The following is a 27,499-nucleotide window of genomic DNA, read 5'->3' as shown; positions in this document are numbered from 1 at the left end:
TCTGAGGGGCCCAATTATTATTATTATCATCATCATCATTATTATTATTATTTAGCTAATCAGGTATTAATAAGAGACTAAGCAAGTTCTGGCCCAACTTGCTGATGTGAGCCCACGACACAAGTCATGTCACGGTCTCACTTTCACGGGACTCGAAGGAGTCTGCATACGCTCCAGTCCTTCGCCTCCTCCCTCGATTCTTAGAGCATCTCCAACAGCCGCCCAACGCGTGGCGCGTTAAAAAGCAGTTTGCAGCGCGCCCATCATCTAGAAAAGCGCGGCGGGCAGCGCTAGCTCCAGCAGCCGCGCTAAAATTTAGCGCGCGCGCATAACTCCAGCAGCCGCGCTAAAATGCAGCACGCGCTATCGTGTGCACATTGCATACATATTTTTAAATATAATCGATACAAATAAAATTCATAGATAAAAATGATACATAGATATTTTACATAGTTCCACAGCATAGATAGATAAAACTACGATGCAACAACATAAACTACTAGATAGCGCAACTAGATAAACTACAACCTACTCCCAGTCGTCATCATCATCATCGTCATCCTCGCTAGTCTGGTCCGAGGTATCGAGCCACATGTCGTCCCAACGAGGATCATTAGCCGAAAAGATCAACTGCCCATCATTTTCAACGATCTCGCACTGCAATAACGCCAGGGCCCATTCGTCCTCCTCGGCGATGAGGAGGCGGCACTGCCGCTCAGCGTGCTCCACACGGTCTTGTGTCATGATAAGACGAGGCAGAGGGGCGACGTCCAGCGCCTGCTGGAGCGTGTAGACGTCCTGGAAGTTCATCTACGGGTGCGGCCTGCCTAGGCGCCACGCCGCCGTGTCATACGCGTAGACGGCCTCGTGCACCATCTCGAAGGTGCCGAGGGTGAGCCGGACATCGTTGGACCAGATTTCGGAGTAGTACGAGCCGTTGGGGCGCTAGCGGACGCCGCGTGTAACACCCCGGATATGACTTTCCAATATGTACTCCAACTCTTGCCGTTTCCGGCGTTAAGTTATTTTATTTTCTCGGGTTTGAATTTTTTTCTCCGTGTGTTGTTGTCATTGTCATGCATCTCATATCATGTCATCATGTGCATTGCATTTGCATACGTGTTCATCTCATGCATTCGAGCATTTTCTCCATTGTCCGTTTTGCATTCTGGCGCTTCGTTCTCCTCCGGTGGTCATTTCTACCTTTCTTTCGTGTGTGGGGATTAAACATTTCCGGATTGGACCGAGACTTGCCAAGCGGCCTTGGTTTACTACCGGTAGACCGCCTGTCAAGTTTCATACCATTTGGACTTCGTTTGATACTCCAACGGTTAACCGAGGGACCGAAAAGGCCTCGTGTGTGTTGCAGCCCAACACCCCTCCAAGTTGGCCCAAAACCCACCAAAACCCTCTCCATCATCTAGAGCGTTCGATCACGATCGCGTGGCCGAAAACCGCACCTCATTTGGACTCTCCTAGCTCCTCCTATGCCTATATATAGGTCCTCCTCCGAAATTCACGGGTCTCCCCTCCCCCCTAAACCCTAGATCCACTCCTCCGCGCGGCCGGACACGTCTGCCGGCCGCCGGACACTGTCCGCCGCTCGCCCAGACCAACCAGGGCACACCACGTCAGCCAGCCGCACCCATTTCGCCGCCCCCGCGCCGCCGGCCCTCCCGGGCCCACGCGGGGCCCTCCCGGCCCAATCGACCGCGCGCGCCCCGCGCCCTCTTCTCCCCGCGCTCCGGCGGCCACCACCACCGACGCCCACCGGCCGCCGTGCCGCCGCAGCTCCCCATCGCCGGCCGCCGCCTCCTCAAGGTCGCGCCACCGCGATGCCGCAGCTCCCCATCGCCGGCGCCGCGCCACCCGGAGCTCGCCGGCCCATCTCCGGCGTCCTCCACCTCCTCCCCGAAGCTACTCCGGCGGGCTACAGGGTTTTCCGGCCGACCTCGAATTCCATGCATGTTCTGGATCTGGATCTGAGATCCCCTCCTCGGTTGACCTTTGCCCCGAAACCCTAACTATTTTTCATATTTCATCGTGCCGTAACTTTGCATCCGTAGACCCGTTTCGGGCATATAGCGTATCAAAATGTTCGTCTCAGAGAGTACATAATTTCATTCCATTGAATCATTTTCATTTGAGTTTATCTTGATGCCCGAAATGCTGTTAGAAGAGGGCTACTTGAGATAATTGTCAGATCTGCTACTCCATTTAGATTTTTGTCATTTTTGCCATGATTATTGTGTGCATGATATGCCCATAAGCTCAACATATGTTTTGTTAAGGGTTTTGCCATCTTTCCAGAGGTGCAACCCATGTATTTTTGTGATGTGTGTGGTGACTACCACGAGCTTGCAAAGTGGTGCACTTGGTAATGCTGATTTCAGGGACTTAGCATTTCCACTAAGTCCTTGAGCTATTTATCTCATATGGCCATATGTTCATGTTGTTTCCTAGTGATCCGTGCCTCTTTTGAGGATGATCAGTAAGGGTGTTTTGTTAATCTTGTAATGCTCTATCCATCCATGTCTTTGTTTGCAATTATGGAGCATCCTAGCTTGAGTCAATCGAGCTCTACTTTTGCTACTTCGTGAATCTGGGTAGATTGTCTACTTGTTAGCAATTTTGCCAATGATGTTGTAGTTGATCCATGCATGCTATGCTATTGTTCGTGCCATGTCTAGCTTGAATTTTGTGTATTCTTGATGGGTGTATGCTTAGCTTTTCATGAATTGCTCCGTAGTGAGTGCATCGAGCTCGTAAACATGCCTACTTGATATCTGTTTTCAGCATGCTCCAGTTTTTCACTAAGTCTGAGAACTGATTATGTTTTTGCCATGTTCACATGCTTGCAATTGTATTTTTTGATCCCTTTTGGCTCAAGGTCACTAAGGGACTTTTGTTAAGCTATTTGAGTAGCTCCATGCCATGCTTTACTTTGCCATGTTCAGGTCCTGTAGCATATAGTTTTGTTGCTCCGAAGAGTGCTATCTGATCTGAATTCCAGACAAGTGTTAATTTCACTAAGTCTGAGATCTGTTTACCATATGCATTTTTGCCATGCTTGTTTGAACCTGTTAATGGATGAATTGGACGTAGCTCAGTGCTAGACTTTTGTTAAGCATCTTGAATACATCCTTTCCATGTATTTTGATGCCATGTTTGGGTGCTGTAGCTTGTTCATCTCATTGCATTTAGATGGCTACTTGCTGTAAATCGCAGACCGGTGTCATATTCGAATTTCTTGCCATTTCCAAACCGTAACTCCGATTCCGGCGTTCTTTATATCGTTTTCAAGCGATTTCATCTCATCTTTCTAGTGGCATACTTGGATTCCCAAGTTGAGGCCAGGTTCATGCATCCCTTGTCAAATTTTGCATATGCATCCCGCATAGCATACCATCCTTGCATCATATTGTTTGATCCTTGCTCGTGGTTGATTGTGTCCTTGTTGCTTGTTTGTTTTGTTTGGGTAGAGCCGGGAGACGAGTTCGCTAACGAGGATCCCGTTGAGTTTGCTTTCGAGGATCCAGTCAACTCTGACAACTTTGTAGGCAAGATGATCATACCCTCGAAATCACTACTATCTTTGCTTTGCTAGATGCTCGCTCTTTCGCTATGCCAATGCTACGATGCCTACCACTTGCTTTCAAGCCTCCCAAATTGCCATGTCAAACCTCTAACCCACCATGTCCTAGCAAACCGTTGATTGGCTATGTTACCGCTTTGCTCAGCCCTTCTTATAGCGTTGCTAGTTGCAGGTGAAGCTTGGATGCCGTTCCTTGTTGGAACATTATTTACTTGTTGGGATATCACTATATTATCTTGTTATCTTAATGCATCTATATACTTGGTAAAGGGTGGAAGGCTCGACCTCTCGCCTAGTGTTTTGTTCCACTCTTGCCGCCTTAGTTTCCGTCATATCGGTGTTATGTTCCCGGATTTTGCGTTCCTTACGCGGTTGGGTTATAATGGGAACCCCTTGACAGTTCGCCTTGATTAAAGCTTTTCCAGCAATGCCCAACCTTGGTTTTACCATTTGCCACCTAGTCTCTTTTTCCCTTGGGTTTCCGGAGCCCGAGGGTCATCTTATTTTAACCCCCCCGGGCCAGTGCTCCTCTGAGTGTTGGTCCACCTCGTCAGCCGCCGGTGGCCACCAGGGGCAACTCTGGGCTGGCCTACCAGAAGTTTGGACAATCTGAGTGTGCCCTGAGAACGAGATATGTGCAGGTCCTATCGGGATTTGTCGGCACATTCGGGCGGTGTTGCTGGTCTTGTTTTAACCTGTCGAAGTATCTTGAAGAACCGAGATACCGAGTCTGATCGGAACGTCTCGGGAGGAGGTCTATTCCTTCGTGGACCGTGAGAGCTTGTCATGGGATAAGTTGGGACTCCCCTGCAGGGATTTAAACTTTCGAAAGCCGTGCCCGCGGTTATGTGCAGATGGGAATTTGTTAATGTCCGGTTGTAGATAACTTGAACCTTAACTTAATTAAAATGAGTCAACAGTGTGAGTTACCGTGATGGCCTCTTCTCGGCGGAGTCCGGGAAGTGGACACGGTGTTGGAGTAATGTTTGCGCAGGTTGTCCTTTAGTTTTTCGCTCGCGCTTTGCCTCCTCTTCTCGCTCTCTTTTGCGAACAGGATAGCCACCATATATGCTAGTCGCTTGCTGCAGCTCCACATATATTTACCTTGCCATACCTATTAAGCTTAAATAGTCTTGATCGCGAGGGTGCGAGATTGCTGAGTCCCTGTGGCTCACGGATTACTATTACACCAGATGCAGGGCCTGATGATTCCGCTCCAGGTGACGCGCTTGAGCTCAAGTGGGAGTTCGACGAGGACTCTCAACGATACTATGTTTCCTTTCCTGATGATCAGTAGTGGTGCCCAGTTGGGGGTGATCGGGACCGTGTCGCATGTTGGGTTATCTTTTATTTTTGGCGCCGTAGTCGGGCCATGCGTGTTTGGATGATATAATGTTATTTATGTACCTTGATTGACGTGGCGAGTGTAAGCCAACTATGTTATCTCCCTCTTTATTATCTATATTACATGGGATGTTGTGAAGATTGCCTAACTTGCGACATATGCCTTCAATGCGATTATGCCTCTAAGTCGTGCCTCGACACGTGGAAGATATAGTCGCATCGAGGGTGTTACACCGCGGTAGCCCGACGCTCCTCGGCGGCGCGGCAGCATGGTGGCGCGTCGGTGGCGGGGCGCTGGAGCGGCGAGGAAGCAACGAGGAAGCGGGGAAGGCGCGCGTGGCAGCGAAACAAGAAGAGAGTGTGGAATAGCCGGGTGGCGAGCACGGCAATTTAAAGGCGCACCGGAAACGGTGCGCCAAAAATAACGCGCGAGCTGCCGCCTTTCCCGGACGCGTGCTAGTTTTCCGTCACCGCTGGAGCGCGCAAAAACGTTCCGCGCGCGTTAAAACTCAGTTTACCGCGTACGCCTTTTGGCACGGCGGTTGGAAATGCTCTTAGTGGATTCACAATTTTTTGAAAACAGAACGATTGATGGCTATGAACTGCTGGTTCATTTGGCTACTACGGTGCTACCTCAGACTTTCTTTTCTTTCTCTTCGTCGAGGTGCAGAGCAATCAGAGTCCTATGAGCCATCGTTTCTTGTGCATCCCTCAACAATCAACGGTAGGTCATTTGTCCCTTTTGTTTTGTATACCCCTGTTCTTAAGTTAATTTGCTGCTCTTTCATGAATTTATTCATCAGGCTTGCATTATAATTTTCGGAGATGTCTTTCACATAGGCACGGTTCTAAGAGTACAAGATACTAAATTAATAATTCAAAGTAATAAAGATTTTATTTTGGCCTTTAAATGGAGCCTAAATTGTGATTTTGCACCGGGGCCCGGATTTCTGAGGTACGGCCCTGCGAAAGCCTTTTTAGGTAATAGGTCTACGTGGATTTCTCTTGCCCAGCAGCTCTGACCAATGGCCACCTAGCCAGCTAGGCTCACTTCTTATATTAGTTAATCCTAGTAGCTTGAACTTTTGTGTGCTCTCTAATATAACAAATTTAAAAGATGATTCTTGATGGTACGACAATTGTATATAATCTCTTGCCAAGGCTGCGGACACCATGGATAACGCTAGCCAAGTTGTTGTAGAGAAGATGACAGTTTATTTTTGGTAAATAAATAATAATAAGATAAACTTTGGAAGGAAAACATAGTTAATTCTAATCACTTTTATCTTTTTGAAGTATAACATAACCAGAAAATGATTTGTTTTCCCAATTATTTACATTGTTGTTGTTTCCAACTGTGGTTCTAATCCACTTTCAAGTGGACTATAAGATTAAGAAAAAAAACAAATAGTAATATCGATAAAAGGTTGTTGGTCAAACAGAATTATGATAATCGACCACAATGCCAAATTGAGCCTAAAAATGTTTTTTTTCTCGAATACATTCGATGACACGAGCAGAGAATAAATCCCATGTATGCTTACACATTCCAAGACATGAGCAGAGAATACAATCCCTTGTCTTGCGGACACCAACTAGATATACATGATAATATTTATTTCTAGATATACATGAAGATTTTTGAAATAACTCCCGAAATATAAAAAATGCAAAAAAAAACTACAATGGAATAATAAATGCAGATCTAGAAAAATAAGCAATTTTTGCATTGAGAATCTAAAATAAATAAAATTGGAAGAATAGTGTATTGTTTCCTCCAAATATGATAATGCAACTCCTAAACACAACTTCTCCGCAGCAAATTAATCCATGTACAGAAATAATACTACTATGACTACATCTATAATCATTTTAAGGACGTTTGGCATTTTTTAAAGGTGCATCCGGTTCTTGAAAAGGAAAAGAAAATGTTAAAATTGTCATATTCTATAGACAGATGAAGCATAGTTGTAATTTAGAATTATTTCATTACTAAATCACTCAAATTACAATAGAATTTGGTATTAGACCGTGTAAATTTATCAGGGCCGGCCCTGGGGCATGGGCAGAGGGGCGACGGCCCAGGGCCCAAGCCAGAGGGGGGCCCATGATGTAGTACAAATATAGTATAGCCCAGCAAAAAAAATAGACAAGAGAAAAATTATGAGAGAAAGAAAACAAGATGGGCTCGGCCCATCGGATCGCCTGGTAATGCATAGCGAAACGTCGCGCACGCAAGTCACAGCCGCTCGATGCACGCGTACGTGTGAAACAAATCAATCGGAATGTCTGGCTTTTCCTTTCTTCTCAAAAATAAAAAATCTGACTTTTCCCATTCATCACTCGTCGGTTCTTCTTCGTCGTCTCATCAGCCCGTCGCTCCGTCGTTCCTCGCTCGGTGCCTCAGCCGCTCATTGCCGCCGCGGCACGCAGCAATCCGACAACTCGGCTTTCCAACAATACGGCAATACATATGTATGCGAACGCAGGTCCGTACCCAATATTCATGTTCGGATGTTCCTGATCTATTCATTCATCCCCAATTTCAGTAGTTTCTTTAGTACGTATATTAAACTATTCATCCACGATTCATCCCATGAAGTATCTAATTTTTTATGTATAATTTTCTAATTCAATCTTTCAATGTATGTATTCAACCATCCTAATTTTTTGTCATTCTGTGTACATGTCTAGGGTTCTGATCATCCGATCTATAAATTTCCAATTCGTTGTCTACTCTTTGCTTGGTAATATTAGGACATTAGCATGCCATGTTGCCTAAGAAGTATTTGTCGGGTGCTGAAAAAAAAAGAAAGAAAGAAATACATCTGAAAATCCAACCACTGAAGGGTTCTTTGACAAAGTATTTTACATCTTCAAGTATTGTTGATGTCAGTGAAGAACATAGGCAAGGAACTAATCCCGAGCATGAAAATTCAGATGTTAAGGTCAATGAAGATTGTGAAAATATACAGAGGAGCAAATAAATTTGTTTCCTATTTGAGATAATCATGTCATGTTTGTTTTATTTTGCATTGTCCAACAACTATTGTAGTCAAATTTCAAACTAAAGATGTGTGGTTGAAAATTTAGTTTTAGTATTATGCAAATGAAGTTATATATATGTATCATGCAAACACACACACACAGTCTTAGGACTTAAAGGGCCCATGTCGTCGAGTTCGCCTAGGGCCTCCCGAAACACAGGGCCGGCCCTGAAATTTATTGCATAGCTTAACCACTAGTAATATTTTAGCTATGCACTTTAGAGGCTTCTATTCTATGGTAACTGCAAGAACAAATAATAAGCCTGCCGCAGCTCAAGTGGCCCAAGTCAGGACGTATTATAAGCAAGACACCTAGGTTCACTCAAGTTTTCTACTCAATATCAGGTGTATTATCTATAGCAAAGCACACCCCTCACACAATACATACGAGCAGGGTGCTGATTTTGAACCTCCCTAAAATTTGTCCAGCTTTAGCCATGGATTACTTTTAGTTTCTTATTTGCGCGTGCATTCTCAAAAGATCAGTCACTCGGTGATTGACATATAAATAATAAGGCTATATGAACATGATGGCAAATTAAAGGTGATTTTGGAGCTTTCAGATAATACATGTCGTAGATATGCTCAAACACAACTGTAAGACGATGTTATTAATTTAACTTTTTTCCTTCTAAGATACCCAAGCTAGACTCGTGCTACCCTCAAGTTCTTTGCCAGCTTCACCACAGAAGTGCGCGTGCGGCGCAATCTTTCTAGCAGGATCAAATCAATCAATACAAGGCTAGAGGGCATCATCGCGAACAAGGACAGATACAAAATTGAGGATGCATCTGCTGTGTCAGTTGTGACCTGGAGACCATCCGCTGAGACCTCTACTAGTACCGAGAAGATGTAAGTAAAGATTTTATACTCATACATATAGTCAACCATGTATCCCATGTGTGTGTCTTGGTTTTCTTATTTTTCTAGTACTGCAAGAAACATTACCTCATAATAACTAACATCATGTGTCCGAAGCATTCAAGGAGCACCAAAAGGTGTGCAATTTGTTGTGTTGATTAACAATGAAACTTCCATTCCAAGAAAGAAGAATATGTAATGTTTATTCTTAAATTGATGTGAGTGGAGAAGATGTAAACTAATTCATAAAATTAAACTACAGGGATAAAATTGTGCTACCAATTGTGGCACGACAGACGCAGCTAGATGATCTGAAGAAATATTTAGAGGCAGGAACTGACACAACAAGACCAGAAGTGATCTATGTGATAGGCAAGAGTGGTGTGGGCAAGACAAAGCTTGTGAGGAACATGTACGAGGAGTACTGGACCAAGAATCACATTGATGCGCAGGCTTGGGTGAGCTTTGCACCAAATCTAAGTGCCTCCAACATCCTGAAGTTGATCATTCAGCGTTTGAAAGAAGACAATGTTACATGCTCCAGAGGGGAGGCCCGTAAGAATCTAAAGGAAGAGTTAGAAAAAGGAAAGTACTTGCTGGTTATAGATGGTGAAGTCAGCAACACAGAGTGGAAAAGCATACTAAATGCCCTTCCAGACGGCATGGCAGGAAGCAAGGTAGTGCAAATCACACAGACCAAACCAGAATCATCACCTTCGACCTTGTAGCCCATTGAACTTGAGGATCTCAATGAAGATGAGGCCACCAACCTATTCCTAAAGACACTTTTCATGAAGGAGAAAGGTAAAAAGTACAGGAAAACCGTGAAGGAGGCTGTTGGAAAGAACCACTACGGAAAAGACATCTTTGAGATTACAGGTGGTCTGCCACTTGCAGTTGTCCTTCTATCTGGCCTTTTAAGAACCAAGGAGTATCCTGGAGAATGGGAGAAAGTGTTTGACTACCTCAAGAACAACGCCATTCAATGGAAGCGCCTCGACATCGTATTATCCATGTGCTTTGATGACCTTCCACATCATATGAAATCTTGCTTCTTGTATTTTGCTGCCTTGCCTGTGAACACACTTATCAGGGCACGCAACTTAGTGTGCATGTGGATGGCAGAGGGATTTCTGAGACCAAAAGATGGCAAGCAATGGAGAAGGTGGGTGAACAGTACTTGAAAGAGTTAATTGCAAGGCGGCTAGTGAACCTTGCACCAATGGAGTATGAAGCTTCTGAGATGAGCGTGTGGCCATCCAGACAAAAGTCCATGACTTCTTGCTTCATGAGGCGCAAGAGGCAAGCTTCGTGGATGTCCATGGTGGGGATGACCTCCGTATACTGTCCAATGCATGCCTCCTTTCCCTCCAGAATCATAGGGACAAGTATGCTGCTCTCGCCAACCATTATTTGCCCAAGCTGCGGTCCATCTTGTCAAACTTTGAAGAAGAAGTGGAGGCTAGGAAGGAAGAAGACCAGCTAGGTACCGTCGAGAAGGAAGAAGACCCTCTGGATACCGAGGAGAAGGAAGAAGAGAAGCAAAAACAACAAGCATGCCCTTGTCTCCATCACTCAAGGTCAAGGCCCACAGCCAACTCCAAGGAGATCATACTCATCAAGTATGCCATACGGCAACTCTTGCAAGGATCTGAGTACCTTCGTGTCATCAACCTGCATGGCCTTGAGATTGGAGACACGCTACCATCTGATATTGGAAATGTGGTGCACTTGCAATACCTCGGCATCACCTCCCGCTCTTTGAAACAGATACCTGTTAGAAGTATAATTATGTTTAAGTTAGAGATTAGGAGTTAGAGATAGAATATGATTAAATCGTGTACGACTTGCCCTCTACTCCAAGCCTCTCTCCCTCATATTGTACTCTATATATACCCCACACTTGGGTCAGATCAGTACAACATAGAACAACAGAAATATTAGCTATCCTATATTTTCTACATGGTATTAGAGCGGTTTGTCCAATGACGCCGATCCTAGGACCTTCCTCCACTTCCACATCGCGCCGCCCCCGGGGAGATTAATCTCCTCTTCCCGGGGGCGCGGCATCCGTTCAATCAAAGATTAGACCGGTCTCATAATTTAGATCCAATTTTCAAGTTCTTCAGCAGTAGATCAATTTCAGGTTTAGAAATTCCCATTAGATTAGTTTTTTCATTAGCCACCAAAAGAATCCGGCGATCCTTAGATGCAATACGTCCGGCGTAGGCATCTATCCGGATCGCATACGCGGATCTCCCGGCGGCTGCATCTGCATGGACTTCTTCGTCCGATCTGATCAAGCCGTCACCGATAAACCAGGAAGCGGCACACTCATGCGGCGCGGCAGGCTCGGGCTCTACATCGCTAAACTGCCCAGCTGCCACACGTACGATCCGATCAGCGCCTTGCTCATGCAGGCGATCTCCACACCGACGGCGCCCGAGGTACTTCACGGGCTGTCTCCGGGCATCAGGAGGGACCATGCACCGACACCGGGAGGGCGGCGGCTTCCCGATCCACCCAAAACAAGAGGAACATGCCGTCCATGCATGTTGACAGTACGTGAGCAAAGACGAGCCAAGTGCAAATACAATTAACGATCGTCCATGTTCAAATCTCCATGCAGATTCACCAGCCTCGTCACGGACTCCACACGGACTCCACGATTGATGGTGCAGCTCCAATCAGTTTTCCGTCCATGCGACTACGGCACACAGCAGCCGTACGGCTTGTACGCGTACGTGACTACAACGCACCGGCCGAACTCGTCTACATCGACATTGATCCGCTACTTCTGCATCGAGCCGGCTGACCTGCACCGACTGCAATCTTCGAGCCACGTCCAATAACCGCTGCACCAAGCTATCTTCGGTGAGCGATCTACATCGACCCGCGCCACATCATCGAGCTGTACGTCCACATCGTGCCCAAGAGAAAAAAAATCTTCATCGAGCACATGTACGAAAAGCGACTATGACATGCACCGTCCACATGCCAGGCCGGTGTGGAGAGAGATGCAAGTCTTCATCGACCTCTCCGGTGCGACACGGCATCGACACATCGTCGTCACGAGGGACGCCTTCAAGCGACATCATCGTCGACACGCTGTTGCAACGCCATAGCCGACACTTCATTGCCAAGATCTCCATCAACATGGTCTTCACCAGCATCATCGTCAACACACCGCCGCCGCCGCCTCGTCCACAAGATGGACACCTAGCGTCCTCTGACGGACTTTTCTGCAAGGCGCGACCTCGACGACGGTAATGACCGCGTCACGACGACGGCATCTTCCGCGTCATCCACGACGGCATGACTGCATCGACACGGCGTCACTACAGTGACGACCCTACACGGCCACACGGTTCTGGCAAAACCGATGTGTGCTCGATGGGCTTCCTCCGATCTGGGCAAAATCGGTGGACTCATCCCGACGGCACCCTCTGACATTCGCAAGGTGCATCGTCCATGTCTGCAGCTCCATCAGAGCGCATTTTTTTGCGCCTCCAGCTTTGTGCGGCTTCATCATCCACGACGACCACACCATCGACCATGACTACCTCGACCACGGCTACATCATCATGATCGGCTACCTCGACATCAACATACGGGGCTGCGTCTACAGCAACTCATCGGCAACAACTCCAGTCAACAGCGTCCGCCTCGTCATTTGCGTCCACGACGCTCCCACTGTGACTGCGGGAGGGAATAGAGGGGAAGGAAGGAAGGCACCAGAAGGGGACGCAGTCACCGCCTTAACTGCCGACGCATCAGAGACGCAGTTGATGATGGCGTAGCGGAGAAGACGACAAAAGAGCAAGACTTCAAATTCAGTCGTAATCGTCCGCTTCACTCCCGCTACGACTGAGGGGGAATGTTAGAAGTATAATTATGTTTAAGTTAGAGATTAGGAGTTAGAGATAGAATAGGATTAAATCGTGTACGACTTGCCCTCTACTCCAAGTCTCTCTCCCTCATATTGTACTCTATATATACCCCACACTTGGGTCAGATCAATACAACATAGAACAACAGAAATATTAGCTATCCTATATTTTCTACAATACCACCATCAATTGGAAAGCTCACTGGCCTCCAAACACTAGATGTCTGAGACAACCAAGTCACGACACTCCCCGAGTCGGGCGCCTAACGCAGTTGCAGACTCTAGAGAGCATAGAGCCAGATCAAGTTCATGGCTGGGGTAGAAGAACCCTGGAGAAGATGATACAGCTTCAGTCCTTGTACATATGGAAGCTTCCCGAAAGAAATGCTAATGCCTTGACTGATGTATGCAAACTCAAGTACCTCATGCTCCTAAGCATAGAAGGTGAAAGCATTACCTCCAATTTGTTCACTGTTTCCAACCTTCCGCGACTCCAGGAAATGAGACTAAAGGGGGTGATTGTGCCGCCAACACTGCCAGAGAGCAGTGGCTTCTATCTCCCAAACTTGACAAAACTGTCTTTGGAGCAGACAAAGGTGACAAAAGAGTTCATCAATAAGCTAGGTAAACTGCCCTTTCTTGCCACTCTTGCCCTAAACCATGACTCCTATGAAGACAAAGATTACCATATTGTATTGAAAAGTGGGTTCCAAAGTCTCAACGAGTTGGTACTGGATGTGGCGTTGAAGAAGATCGAGATAGGGGAGTCAGTGTTTCCTCAGCTTATGGTTCTGGAGGTTTTCATCTACTCAGATGATATTTGTGCCGTCATTGATGGTAACAGATATAACATTCGAAAGCTAATCAAGGCAAATGGTATCCCTGAAGGAAATATGCCCTAGAGGCAATAATAAAGTTATTATTTATTTCCCTATATCATGATAAATGTTTATTATTAATGCTAGAATTGTATTAACCGGAAACATAATACATGTGTGAATACATAGACAAACAGATTGTCACCAGTATGCCTCTACTTGACTAGCTCGTTGATCAAAGATGGTTATGTTTCCTAACCATAGACATGAGTTGTCATTTGATTAACGGGGTCACATCATTAGGAGAATGATGTGATTGACATGACCCATTCCGTTAGCTTAGCACCCGATCGTTTAGTATGTTGCTATTGCTTTCTTCATGACTTATACATGTTCCTATGACTATGAGATTATGCAATTCCCGTTTATCGGAGGAACACTTTGTGTGCTACCAAACGTCACAACATAACTGGGTGATTATAAAGGTGCTCTACAGGTGTCTCCAAAGGTACTTGTTGGGTTGGCGTATTTCGAGATTAGAATTTGTCACTCCGATTGTCGGAGAGGTATCTCTGGGCCCTCTCGGTAATGCACATCACTTAAGCCTTGCAAGCGCAACTAATGAGTTAGTTGCGGGATGATGTATTACAGAACGAGTAAAGAGACTTACCGGTAACGAGATTTAACTAGGTATTGGGACACCGATGATTGAATCTTGGGCAAGTAACATACCTGTCGGTGTCAAAACCGGCGGATCTCGGGTAGGGGGTCCCGAACTATGCATCTAGGCTGGATGGTAACAGGAGGCAAGGGACACGAAGTTTTACCCAGGTTCGGGCCCTCTTGATGAAGGTAAAACCCTACGTCCTGCTTGATTAATATTGATGATATGGGTAGTACAAGAGTAGATCTACCACGAGATCAGAGAGGCTAAACCCTAGAAGCTAGCCTATGGTATGATTGTTGTTCTGTATGTTGTCCTACGGACTAAAACCCTCCGGTTTATATAGACACCGGAGAGGGTTAGGGTTACATAGAGTCGGTTACAATGGTAGGAGATCTGTATATCCGTATCGCCAAGCTTGCCTTCCACGCCAAGGAAAGTCCCTTCCGGACACGGGACGAAGTCTCCAATCTCGTATGTTCATAGTCCAGGAGTCCGGCTGAAGGTATAGTCCGGCCATCCGGACACCCCCTAATCCAGGACTCCCTCAGTAGCCCCTGAACCAGGCTTCAATGACGACGAGTCCGGCGCACAGATTGTCTTCGGCATTGCAAGGCGGGTTCCTCCTCCAAGTACTTCATAGAAGATTTTGAACACAAAGATAGTGTCCGGCTCTGCAAAATAAGTTTCCACATATTGCCATAGAGAGAATAATATTTACACAAATCTAATCTGCTGACGTATTCTATAGTGTGACATCACACCATGGCCAAGCCTTTATTCGAATCGTTTTATTGTTCCACCTCCGCGTGTCACGCGAGGCGGTTTCCTTGGCACGTCTTGTTAAAGCAGAGATCGTGTCCCCTTATTCCGGGATTCTCATCAATACGGGCGTGGGTAACCCAACCGCTTCTAGGACTCCTAGACTATAGGCAAGTCCAAACGGCCACGGAGAGGGCGCTTGATATTCACCCTCTTTGTAAAGGGACAAGGCTTTTACTTTTTCCCTCCCGTGCTCAATCGAATCCTTCCCCCACTTCGAGCTCAAACACCCAAAGTTCAGGTCAGGTGCTCCGAACCTTCAATCATGTCCGGATCTAGCCTTCAAGGCCGATGGGTGCCTTCCTCCGTCACGGAAGAAGATATTAAAAAGTTGAGGGAGGCCAGATATCTGACCGCCGAGGTTTCGCATCGGCTGCCTGCTCGAGGGCAGGCCGTCCCCTCCCCCGAACCCAACGAGAACGTCGTGTTCGTCTCCCACATCCTTCGAGGTCTAGGCCTCGCTCTGGATCCTTTCGTCAGGGGTTTGATGTTTTATTACGGGCTAGATTTCCATGATCTAGCTCCGGACTCCTTTCTTCGTATTACGACATTTATTGTCGTGTATGAAGCCTTCCTCCGGGTTACCCCTCACTTCGGCCTGTGGCTCAAGACCTTTGAAGTAAAGCCGAAGATGATTGAGGGGCAACATGCGGCGTGTGGAGGTGCCTCAATGTGCAAGATGACGGGAGCTCCATGGCCCAAAGGTTCCATTCCAGAGGTGTCTGAATTGTGGCAGCAGGAGTGGTTCTACATCATGGCTCCTAGAAGTGCCAAGTGGGAGGCCGCCCCGGTTTTCCGCTCGGGCCCTCCACCACAGCTGATGTCATGGATCAGCAGAGGCCTGAGCTGGGGTCCAGCCAAGGACGTGCCTATACTGCAAAGCCGCATTTGAGATCTCTTCAATGGAGATTTTAGTTTGGTTGCGGTAATACAAGTTATGCTGGTTCGTCAAGTCTAGCCTTGCAAGCGCCGGCCCCTTCACTTGTGGGAGTTCAATCCCAAGGGACCGCGTGTCATTCAAAATTTCCTCGGCCTGACGCACGAGGAGATGTACAAGTCATTCTTCAGACCTCAGGTAGAGTGTCCGGAAATCACCGAGGACGTGGGCCTGAGCAGTAACCGCGCCGCCGAACAGGTAGGGAATCTTCCGGCCGAACATACTATCTCTCATTTGTTACGAAGTTATTTCTTGAGAGTTTGCTTTTTGACCAGGACTGGATAACAAAAGCGAAGTTGATTCGGTGTTCGTCCCCCCTCCCTGAGGGTTTGGACAATCCGGTATTGGAAAAGATGCTCCAGGTCGCACCTTGCCCGGAGCCCTTGAAGGAAGATACCGGGAAGGATAATACGGGCGGACGCGGGCCCTCAACACTGCCCATTCTTACCGAGGGAGCGAGCGTCTCCATGAAGGAAGATGACCGGAGGAGGAAAAGGACTGCGCCCGGAGATTCGGAAGCCGAAGCTTCCAAACGGGAGAAGAAGTCTCCCACAGAGGGTCCTACCTTGGGGGGTGCTTTTGTCGCACAAAGTCCATGGGGGGATCAATCCTCCGGCGAGTCGTAAGTGAACCGAAATACTTTAATAGTACAGGAATGCCATCTTTTTCTTCTGAGAAAATAACCACCGCCTATATCTTTGCAGTTCGGGCCTTTGCCCCTCTCAAATGAGTTTGTCTTCGGGGGATCTTCTTCCAGAGATGATGGAGAGCGAAACGCCTCCTCCGGACTCCTCCGCTCCGGAAGCGGGCGACCCCGAAGTGTCGTCGCGGAGGGCCTCTCCGAATCCGGTGAGGCCAGAAGATAATCCCATCGACCCCTGAAGCTCCTAGTGTCTGGCTCCCAAAGAGAGCAGACAAAAGTGTCTGGCACCGTCTGGTGTGCGATCGGATGTTCTAAGGGAGTTGGTGGGGCGAGCAGCCATCTCAGATGAACACCGTATGCTGATGAATACGATGATGGAGAGAATTTCGTCCGCCGAAAGCGGATTGCATGAAGCTTTTATGAATCTTCTGACAGGCTTTGAGGTACATAAAATAATGTATGATAGTCCTGCACGTGCTAGGTGTGCCCTGTATAGATAGTAGCCCCTGAGACTCTGGTTGTCGTCGGAAACGACAGTGAACAGAGGATCATATTCCTAGGTAATAACCATACTGCCTCTATGTGCAGGTGATGGAAGCTCCGGTGGCTAGCCGGACTAGCGAGTTTGCCCATTTAAAACGGCAGTTGGATGTGGCAGACACCGACATCGAGCTTGTTAACAAAAGGCTTGACAAGGCACATGGTAAGTGTCATTATCTGGTAGACACCACATAGTAAGAGCAGCATGATGCCAGTATCTTTAATATGTTGTGACTGCAGATGGAGCTGCCACTGTTCAAGCCTTGCGGGCAGAACCTTCCCGAGCTAAGGAACAAGCGAGGTTTGGTAATGCGGCTGCTTTGAGGGCGGCCGAAGAGTTGAAAGCTGAGAAGGCCGCGCATGGCGAGAGCCGAGATAAGATGGCCATAGAATTAAAAGCCGCCGCCGACCGTTGCCGGGTTCTTGAAAAGGAAAACCTAGCGAAGGCATTGGACTTTGAGAAGGCCGCTGCGACGAGAAAAGACATCCACTCTGCTATGAGGGTGAAGAAGGAGGAGCTGCGGGAAGCCGGGGATATTGTAGCTGGGAAATCCTTTATGTTGCGGAGGAAGTTCGGAGATCCACGGTATGCCCCTCTGGATCGGCTGTGGAGTTCGGAGGATGTGTATATGAATTTGGTGGCGAGCGCTGCCGATGCGGTCAAGTACTTCCAGGGTCAAACGGACCATGAAGTGGACCAGCTGTTTTGGACACAATTCCATTCTCCCGAGCGTCCGCTTTCATTGACTGACCAATTAGTCAAATGGGCCAAACTGAATAAGTTGTCCGGACTCGCCATGAGGTCTGTTGTGGATCAGCTATGGCCGGAAAGGCCAAAACTGAACAGCTATTTCAGCTTGGTGCAGCAGTTCCTTGACGTGGTGCCGCGCATTAATGCGATGAAGAGGTCGGCATGCATAGAGGGATCACGGATGGCCTTTGCCCGTGTTAAAGCATACTGGGCGGAGATGGATGCTACCACTGTTGCAGCGCGGGATTCGGCCAGAGGTCGAATGGCTGCTGAGCACTGCTTTGAAGAAGTTCTTGAGGGTGCTCGTTTGATAGAGACCCAGTGCTCAAAAAATATTATGTTTGAGTGATATGTAATCTCATTGTAAGCGAAATGCTTTTATAAATTTTGTAAGTCTATTTTTATACTTTTTCCTGAAAGTAATATGATGCCTCCTGGGCGGCCGTTTATGTATACATGTGTATAACCTGAAAGATTGCAGCCGTCGGCTTCAACCCCCACGCATATAATGCGGAGGTGCTCGCAAAAAACACGCGTTGACACTTAACCCAATGTCTTGGTCCTATTAAGGAGGTGATAGCGGAGCGAGCGAGGCAACCGGACCATAATGCTTTAGCACTTTCACTTAGCCATAGGAGTTTGACAGTGGAGCTACTAGATAGCCCCTGGTGGCTCCGCACTCTCCCGATCTCGGGGTGCGTACATGCCTGGCCGGAAAACGGCCCTTCGTTAAGGCGGAGGAATTCTAACATTCCAACAAGTCATCGAGTGGTTGACCAGTCTCACGCTATATCATGACAGTCAGTTTTCGGCTTTCTCTACTGAGGTGCTCGTCCGGATGAACCAGGGCACAATCGCAGAAGTTCTCCTGGTGCTACCTTAGCCGGTAAAGCGGAACGTAAGGTACCAAAACACAGGAGCCGTGCAAACCCAACATTTGACCAAAGACAATGATTCGGAGCTGATGCATATAGGATCAAACTCGCGACGCCGAACACTCCCTAAGGTATTCGGTCTTTGTGGTATAAACCGGGCCTAAATAATGGCCTTTGTAAGAAGCCCCTTGTGTCCAGGTACGTACATTGTTCTGGCGTGGCCACATGCCAAGACGTGAGCATCCTTTGCAACGGTGGATATGTATCAACAAGAGACAGTAAAAAAGGTTTATGCAGGGTCTTAATCTAAAAAGAATCCTTGGAGCGGGTCCCTGCTGCACGTCTGCGCCTGTGTCTCCGTTGTGCCGTATCCTAGACGGGTGTAGCATGATGATCGTCTGTAAAAGAGAGGAATTTAGGTGAAGAAGTTGTCATGCAAAAAGATAGTTTTTAAAGAAACCATGTACAATTCAAGATGAGAAGAAATTGCCACTTGTCTGCGCATGTTGAGCCCCTTGTATTGACAAATATGGTGTGGCCGTTTATTCGGTATAGATAGCGGCGCCGGACTTGATTAGTTGTGTCTGAGGTCTTGACGACCTATTGGATGCTTTTGCTGGTCCGGGCGCCTTTAGTGTGCGTCTGCCAAGGCAGCCGCACTCTCTTCGGCGCGCAGAGATCGCTTGATATTTCCTTTCACTGAAATGATGCCACATGGACCGGGAATCTTGAGTGTGAGGGAGGCGTAGTTTGGTATTGCATTAAAGCGAGCGGAAGCTTCGCGTCTGAGCAGTGCTTGATAGCCACTTTGGAACGGAGCGATGTGGAAGGTTAAATGCTCACGACGGAAGTTATCGGGGGAGCCGAATATAACTTGTAGTAGGAGGGAGCCCATACAACGAGCCCCTGGGCCTGGCGTTACTCCTTTAAAGGTAGTATTTCTATGGCTTGTTGGGTCTAACCCCATCCCGCGGATTGTATCCTGATATATTAGGTTTAGACTGCTGCCCCCGTCCATCAAGACTCGTGTGAAGTGATATCCGCCAATTACTGGGTCTAATACCAGGGCAGCCCATCCTGCGTGTCGGATACTTGCCGAGTAATCGCGATGGTCGAAAGTGATCGGTTGAGACGACCAGTGGTAGGACTTTGCAGTGATAGGCACTTGGGTATATTTTCCTGGGAGTGCCGCGTTGTTTTTTCCCTTGATCACGCGTAACACGTTTGCTGTTTTGACTTTTGGTGGAAATTTCTTTTGTTCCCTAGTGTCTTGCTTGGGAGGCTCGTCCTCGTCTTCACTTGGTGTGTCCTCCCCCTTGTGTACGGCGTTGAGCTTGCCGGACTGCTTGAAGACCCAACATTCTCTGTGGGTATGATTAGCAGGTTTACCAGGGGTACTATGGATCTAACATACTTGGTCCAGAATTTTGTTGAGGCTGGATAGTTCATCCCTGGTGCCTTTGGAGGGCGGCTTTTGCTGACCTGGCCGAGAGCTTTTGAATCCGGCGTTTACTACTGTGCCCTTCGTGCTGTCTTCTTTATTCCGGCGTTTGTTATTGCTGTTGCACCGTGATTTCCCGTTTCCATCTCTAGCTTCAGATGTACTGGGGTCGCTGGTGCTGCATCTGGCTAGCCAGCTGTCCTCACCCATGCAAAAGCGGGTCATGAGGTTTGTTAATGCGGCCATCGTTCTTGGCTTATTTTGGCCAAGGTGTCTGGCGAGCCATTCGTCACGGACGCTATGCTTAAAAGCTGCCAAGGCTTCGGCGTCCGGACAGTCGACAATCTGGTTCTTTTTAGTAAGAAACCTGTTCCAAAGCTTTCAGGCTGACTCTCCGGGCTGTTGAGTTATATGACTCAAATCGTCCACATCCGGGGGTCGGACATAAGTCCCTTGAAAATTTGCTCGAAAGGCGTCTTCGAGCTCTTCCCAACTTCCAATGGAGCTTTCGGGGAGGCCTTGAAGCCAGTGACGAGCTGACCCTTTGAGCTTGAGGGATAAGTACTTGATGGCGTGGAGATCATCTCCTCGAGCCATATGGATATGAAGGATGTAGTCCTCAATCCAGACCCCAGGGTCTGTTGTTCCGCCGTATGCCTCTATGTTTACGGGTTTGAATCCCTCTGGAAATTCATGGTCCAGCACCTCATCGGTGAAACATAGGGGGTGTGTGGCACCCCTGTAGCTGGGTGTACCACGTTGTTCGGATGTTTGTTGTGTTGCATTGTATGCTGGGGCGCGCTTGCGTGGTCCATAGATGGATCTTGTTGCGCCGTCCTTTGGGTGCGAGCCCTCGCATGGGTCGCGTGTTGTATTGTGGGTGGCGTTGTATGCCGCTCTGTGTTGGTAGAGGGGTCGTCTATCCGGCCAGGTGGCTGCTTTGATATTTGGTTGTGGGGGGGTCTGAGGCCTCCTCATCGAATTCAAGTTGCAGCTTCCGCTTTGGGTAGCTCTTGGATGGGCGATTGTCGCCGTACCTCGTTGCTGTGTTGAGTATTTTACTCCATCTGATTTGGAGTGTGTCTTGTGCAGCCTTGAGCCTTTGCTTCTGCTTTTTAAGACTCCTCGCGGTGGCAACAAGCCTTTTACGGGTATTCTGCTGCTCCGGGTGCCTGTCCGGCGTTATGTCGTCCGGACCATTATCCTTGATAGAATTTGTTTGTTCGGTTTGATTATCCGGATTGCCGTTGTCCGGCAGTGGTTCGCCCTGCTCCAGCGCTGGGTCTGTGTGATCGTTATTTCTGTCGAGGCGGGATTTGGGGCGGCGCTTGCGTCGCCACTCTGACTGCTTCTCGAGGGAACAAGCCTTCGGTGCGTACTTCCGCTCCTCGTCGTCATCTTTTGGTGCGTCCACCATGTATACGTCATATGCCGAGGTGGCTTTCCCGGGCCCAATAGGCGCTGGTTCTTCATTGTCTCTTTCATCGGCGTCCATACCGTCGATGTCTTCGGAGTCGAAGTCGAGCATGTCGGTTAAATCGTCGACAGTGGCTACAAAGTGGGTGGTGGGTGGGCTTTGAATTTCTTCATCGTCCGTATTCCAAACTTGCTGACCGTAGTCCGGCCAGGGTTCTCCTGATAAAGAGAGAGACTTTAGTGTCTTTAGAATATCGCCGAAAGGCGAGTGCTGAAAGATGTCCGCGGCAGTAAATTCCATGATCGGCGCCCAATCGGATTTGATCGGCAGGGGCGCGGAGGGTTCGGAGTCCGGAGAGGAGTCCGGCTCCTTGGAGTCACGAGTCTCGCGGAGTGCGGGGCTGGTGTTCGGCTCAATCGCCATTGGGATCGCAGCCCCCGAGGCGGCGTCCAACCACCCATCCTCGATCAGCGTTGGCTCCGAATTAAGGGTCGAAGCCGATGCGGGTGCGGCCTCCAGGGCACTGTTCGGCGGCAGAGCTAGATCATGCTCGTCGTGACAGTGCGGCGCGGTCGGCGGTGACTCGAGTCCGTCGAAGATCAAGTCCCCGCGGATGTCAGCTGTGTAGTTTAAACTTCCAAATCTGACCTGACGGCCAGGGGCATAGCTTTCGATCTGCTCCAGACGGCCAAGTGAATTGGCCTGCAGCGCGAAGCCGCCGAAGACGAAGTTCTGCCCGGGGAGGAAGGTCTCACCATGGACTGCATCGCTATTGATGATAGTAGGAGCCATCAAGCCTGACGGCGACGACACAGAGGAACTCTCAATGAAAGCACCAATGTCGGTGTCAAAACCGGCGGATCTCGGGTAGGGGGTCCCGAACTGTGCGTCTAGGCCGGATGGTAACAGGAGGCAAGGGACACGAAGTTTTACCCAGGTTCGGGCCCTCTTGATGAAGGTAAAACCCTACGTCCTGCTTGATTAATATTGATGCTATGGGTAGTACAAGAGTAGATCTACCACGAGATCAGAGAGGCTAAACCCTAGAAGCTAGCCTATGGTATGATTGTTGTTCTGTATGTTGTCCTACGGACTAATACCCTCCGGTTTATATAGACACCGGAGAGGGTTAGGGTTACATAGAGTCGGTTACAATGGTAGGAGATTTGTATATCCGTATCGCCAAGCTTGCCTTCCACGCCAAGGAAAGTCCCTTCCGGACACGGGACGAAGTCTCCAATCTCGTATGTTCATAGTCCAGGAGTCCGGCTGAAGGTATAGTCCGTCCATCCGGACACCCCCTAATCCAGGACTCCCTCAATACCGATGACAAAGGGAACAACGTATGTTGTTATGCGGTTTGACCGATAAAGATCTTCGTAGAATATGTAGGAGCCAATATGAGCATCCAGGTTCCGCTATTGGCTATTGACCGGAGACGTGTCTCGGTCATGTCTACATAGTTCTCGAACCCGTAGGGTCCGCACGCTTAATGTTACGATGATAGTTATATTATGAGTTTATATGTTTTGATGTACCGAAGGTTGTTCGAAGTCCCGGATGTGATCACGGACATGACGAGGAGTCTCAAAATGGTCAAGACATGAAGATTGATATATTGGAAGCCTATGTTTGGATATCGGAAGTGTTCTGGGTGAAATCGGGATTTTACCGGAGTATCGGGAGGTTACCGGAACCCCCCGAGAGGTAAATGGGCCTTAGTGGGTCTTTACGGAGAAGAGGAGAGGCGGCCAGGGCTGGGCCGCGTGCCCCTCTCCCCCTAGTCCTAATAGGACAAGGAGAGGGGGGCAGCGCCACCCTTTCCTTCTCTCCCTCCTCTTTCCCCCTCCCGAATCCTATTCCAACTAGGAAAAGGGGGGGGGGAGTCCTACTCCCGGTGGGACTAGGACTCCTCCTGGCGCGCCCTCTCCATGGCCGGCCGCACCCCCCTTGCTCCTTTATATACGGGGGCAGGGGGCACCCCATAGACACAACAATTGATCAAGTTGATCTTTTAGCCGTGTGCGGTGCCCCCCTCCACCATAGTCCACCTCGATAATACTGTAGTGGTGCCTAGGCGAAGCCCTACGTCGGTAGAACATCAACATCGTCACCACGCCGTCGTGCTGACAAAACTCTCCCTCAACACTCGGCTAGATCGGAGTTCGAGGGACGTCAACGGGCTGAATGTGTGCTGAACTTGGAGGTGCCGTGCGTTCGGTACTTGATCGGTCGGATCGTGAAGACGTAGGACTAAATCAACCGCGTTGTGCTAACGCTTCCACTTTCGGTCTACGAGGGTACGTGGACAACACTCTCCCCTCTCGTTGCTGTGCATCACAATGATCTTGCGTGTGCGTAGGATTTTTTTTGAAATTACTACATTCCCCAGCAGTGGCATCCGAGCCAGGTTTTATGCGTAGATGTCATATGCACGAGTAGAACACAAGTGAGTTGTGGGCGATATAAGTCATACTGCTTACCAGCATGTCATACTTTGGTTCGGCGGTATTCTTGGATGAAGCGGCCCGGACTGACATTACGCATATGCTTACGCGAGACTGGTTCTACCGACGTGCTTTGCACACAGGTGGCTGGCGGGTGTCAGTTTCTCCAACTTTAGTTGAACCGAGTGTGACTACGCCTCGTCCTTGCGAAGGTTAAAACAGCACCAACTTGACAAACTATCGTTGTGGTTTTAATGCGTATGTAAGAACGGTTCTTGCTAAGCCCGTAGCAGCCACGTAAAACTTGCAACAACAAAGTAGAGGACGTCTAACTTGTTTTTGCAGGGCATGTTGTGATGTGATATGGTCAAGACATGATGCTAAATTTTATTGTATGAGATGATCATGTTTTGTAACCGAGTTATCGGCAACTGGCAGGAGCCATATGGCTGTCGCTTTATTGTATGCAATGCAATCGCCCTGTAATGCTTTACTTTATCACTAAGCGGTAGCGATAGTCGTGGAAGCATAAGTTTGGCGAGACGACAACGATGCTATGATGGAGATCAAGGTGTCGCGCCAGTGACGATGGTGATCATGATGGTGCTTCAGAGATGGAGATCACAAGCACAAGATGATGATGGCCATATCATATCACTTATATTGATTGCATGTGATGTTTATCTTTTATGCATCTTATCTTGTTTTGATTGACGGTAGCATTATAAGATGATCTCTCACTAAATTTCAAGATAAAAAGTGTTCTCCCTGAGTATGCACCGTTGCCAAAGTTCGTCGTGCCCAGACACCATGTGATGATCGGGTGTGATAAGCTTTACGTCCATCTACAATGGGTGCAAGCCAGTTTTGCACACGCAAAATACTCAGGTTAAACTTGACGAGCCTAGCATATGCAGATATGGCCTCGGAACACTGAGACCGAAAGGTCGAGCGTGAATCATATAGTAGATATGATCAACATAGTGATGTTCACCATTGAAAACTACTCCATTTCAAGTGATGATCGGTTATGGTTTAGTTGATTTGGATCACGTGATCACTTAGAGGATTAGAGGGATGTCTTTCTAAGTGGGAGTTCTTAAGTAATATGATTAATTGAACTTAAATTTATCATGAACTTAGTACCTGATAGTATCTTGCTTGTCTATGGTTGATTGTAGATAGATGGCCCGTGTTGTTGTTCCGTTGAATTTTAATGTGTTCCTTGAGAAAGCAAAGTTGGAAGATGATGGGAGCAATTACACGGACTGGGTCCGTAACTTGATGATTATCCTCATTGCTGCCCAGAAGAATTATGTCCTGGAAGCACCGCTGAGTGCTAGGCCTGCTGCTGATGCAACTGACGATGTTAAGAATGTCTGGCAGAGCAAAGCTGATGACTACTCGATAGTTCAATGTGCGATGCTTCACGGCATAGAACCGGGACTTCAACGACGTTTTGAACGTCATGGAGCATATGAGATGTTCCAGGAGTTGAAGTTAATATTTCAACCAAATGCCCGGATTGAGAGATATGAAGTCTCCAATAAGTTCTATAGCTGCAAGACGGAGGAGAATAGTTCTGTCAGTGAACATATACTCAGAATGTCTGGGTACCATAATCACTTGACTCAGCTGGGAGTTAATCTTCCGGTTGATAGTGTCATTGACAGAGTTCTTCAATCACTAAGCTATAAGAGCTTCGTGATGAACTATAATATGCAAGGGATGGACAAGATAATTCCCGAGCTCTTCGCAATGCTAAAGGCAGCGGAGGTAGAAATCAAAAAGGAGCATCAAGTGTTGATGGTCAATAAGACCACCAGTTTCAAGAAAAAGGGCAAAGGGAAGAAGAAGGGGAACTTCAAGAAGAACAACAAGCAAGTTGCTGCTCAGGAGAAGAAACCCAAATCTGGACCTAAGCCTGAGACTGGGTGCTTCTACTGCAAGCAGACTGGTCACTGGAAGCGGAACTGCCCCAAGTATTTGGCGGATAAGAAGGATGGCAAAGTGAACAAAGGTATATGTGATATACATGTTATTGATGTGTACCTTAGTAGAGCTCGCAGTAGCACCTGGGTATTTGATACTGGTTTTGTTGCTAATATTTGCAACTCGAAACAGGGACTACGGATTAAGCGAACACTGGCAAAGGATGAGGTGACGATGCGCGTGGGAAATGGTTCCAAAGTCGATGTGATCGCGGTTGACATGCTACCTCTACATATACCTTCGGCATTAGTATTAGACCTAAATAATTGTTATTTGGTGCCAGCTTTGAGCATGAACATTATATCTGGATCTTTTTTGATGCGAGACGATTATTCATTTAAATCAGAGAATAATGGTTATTTTATTTATATGAGTAATATCTTTTATGGTCATGCACCCTTGAAGAGTGGTCTATTTTTGATGAATCTTGATAGTAGTGATACACATATTCATAATGTTGAAGCGAAAAGATGCAGAGTTGATAATGATAGTGCAACTTATTTGTGGCACTGCCGTTTATGTCATATCGGTGTAAAGCGCATGAAGAAACTCCAAACTGATGGACTTTTGGAACAACTTGATTATGAATCACTTGGTACTTGCGAACCGTGCCACATGGGCAAGATGACTAAAACGCCATTCTCCGGAACTATGGAGAGAGCAACAAATTTGTTGGAAATCATACATACAGATGTATGCGGTCCGATGAATGTTGAGGCTCGTGGCGGATATCGTTATTTTCTCACCTTCACAGATGATTTAAGCAGATATGGGTGATACGTCTCCAACGTATCTGTAATTTTTTATTGCTCCATGCTATATTATCTACTATTTTGAATGTTTATGGGCTTTATTATACACTATTATATCATTTTTGGGACTAACCTATTAACCCAGAGCCTAGTGCGAGTTTCTATTTTTACCCTATTTTAGGGTTCCGAAGAAAAGGAAAATCAAATGGAGTCCAATTGACCTGAAACTTCATGGAACTCATTTTTGGAAGGAAAGAAGCCCAGAAGACTTGGAGTGCATGTCGGGGGATCTGCGAGGAGGCCATGAGGCAGGGGGGTGCGCCCACCCCCCTGGGCACGCCCTCCACCCTTGTGGGCCCCTCGTGGCCCCCCTGACGTACTTCTTCCACCTATATATCTCCATATACCCTAAAAACATCCGAGAGCACAATAGATCAGGAGTTCCGCCGCCAGAAGCCTCCGTAGCCATCGAAAGCCAATCTAGACCCGTTCCGGCACCCGGCCGGAGGGGGCAATCCCTCTCCGGTGGCCATCTTCATCATCCCGGTGCTCTCCATGATGAGGAGGGAGTAGTTCTCCCTCGGGGCTGAGGGTATGTACCAGAAGCTATGTGTTTGATCTCTCTCTCTCTCATGTTCTTGAGGTGATACGATCTTGATGTATG

The 27,499-nt window shown here is 47.8% G+C and overlaps 1 pseudogene; it reads left to right on the top strand.

The window, feature by feature from the left end:
- The first annotated feature begins 1,835 nt into the window (after positions 1 to 1,835).
- LOC125532230 (putative disease resistance RPP13-like protein 3) lies at positions 1,836 to 13,638 on the top strand (annotated as a pseudogene).
- Positions 13,639 to 27,499: the final 13,861 nt, after the last annotated feature.

Source organism: Triticum urartu, chromosome 6A, assembly GCF_056163025.1.
Source record: "Triticum urartu cultivar PI428250 chromosome 6A, HENAU_Tu73, whole genome shotgun sequence".
Lineage (NCBI taxonomy): Eukaryota > Viridiplantae > Streptophyta > Magnoliopsida > Poales > Poaceae > Triticum > Triticum urartu.
The sequence above is the reverse complement of the archived record's forward strand: the minus strand, read 5'-3'. Positions and strand labels throughout refer to the sequence as shown.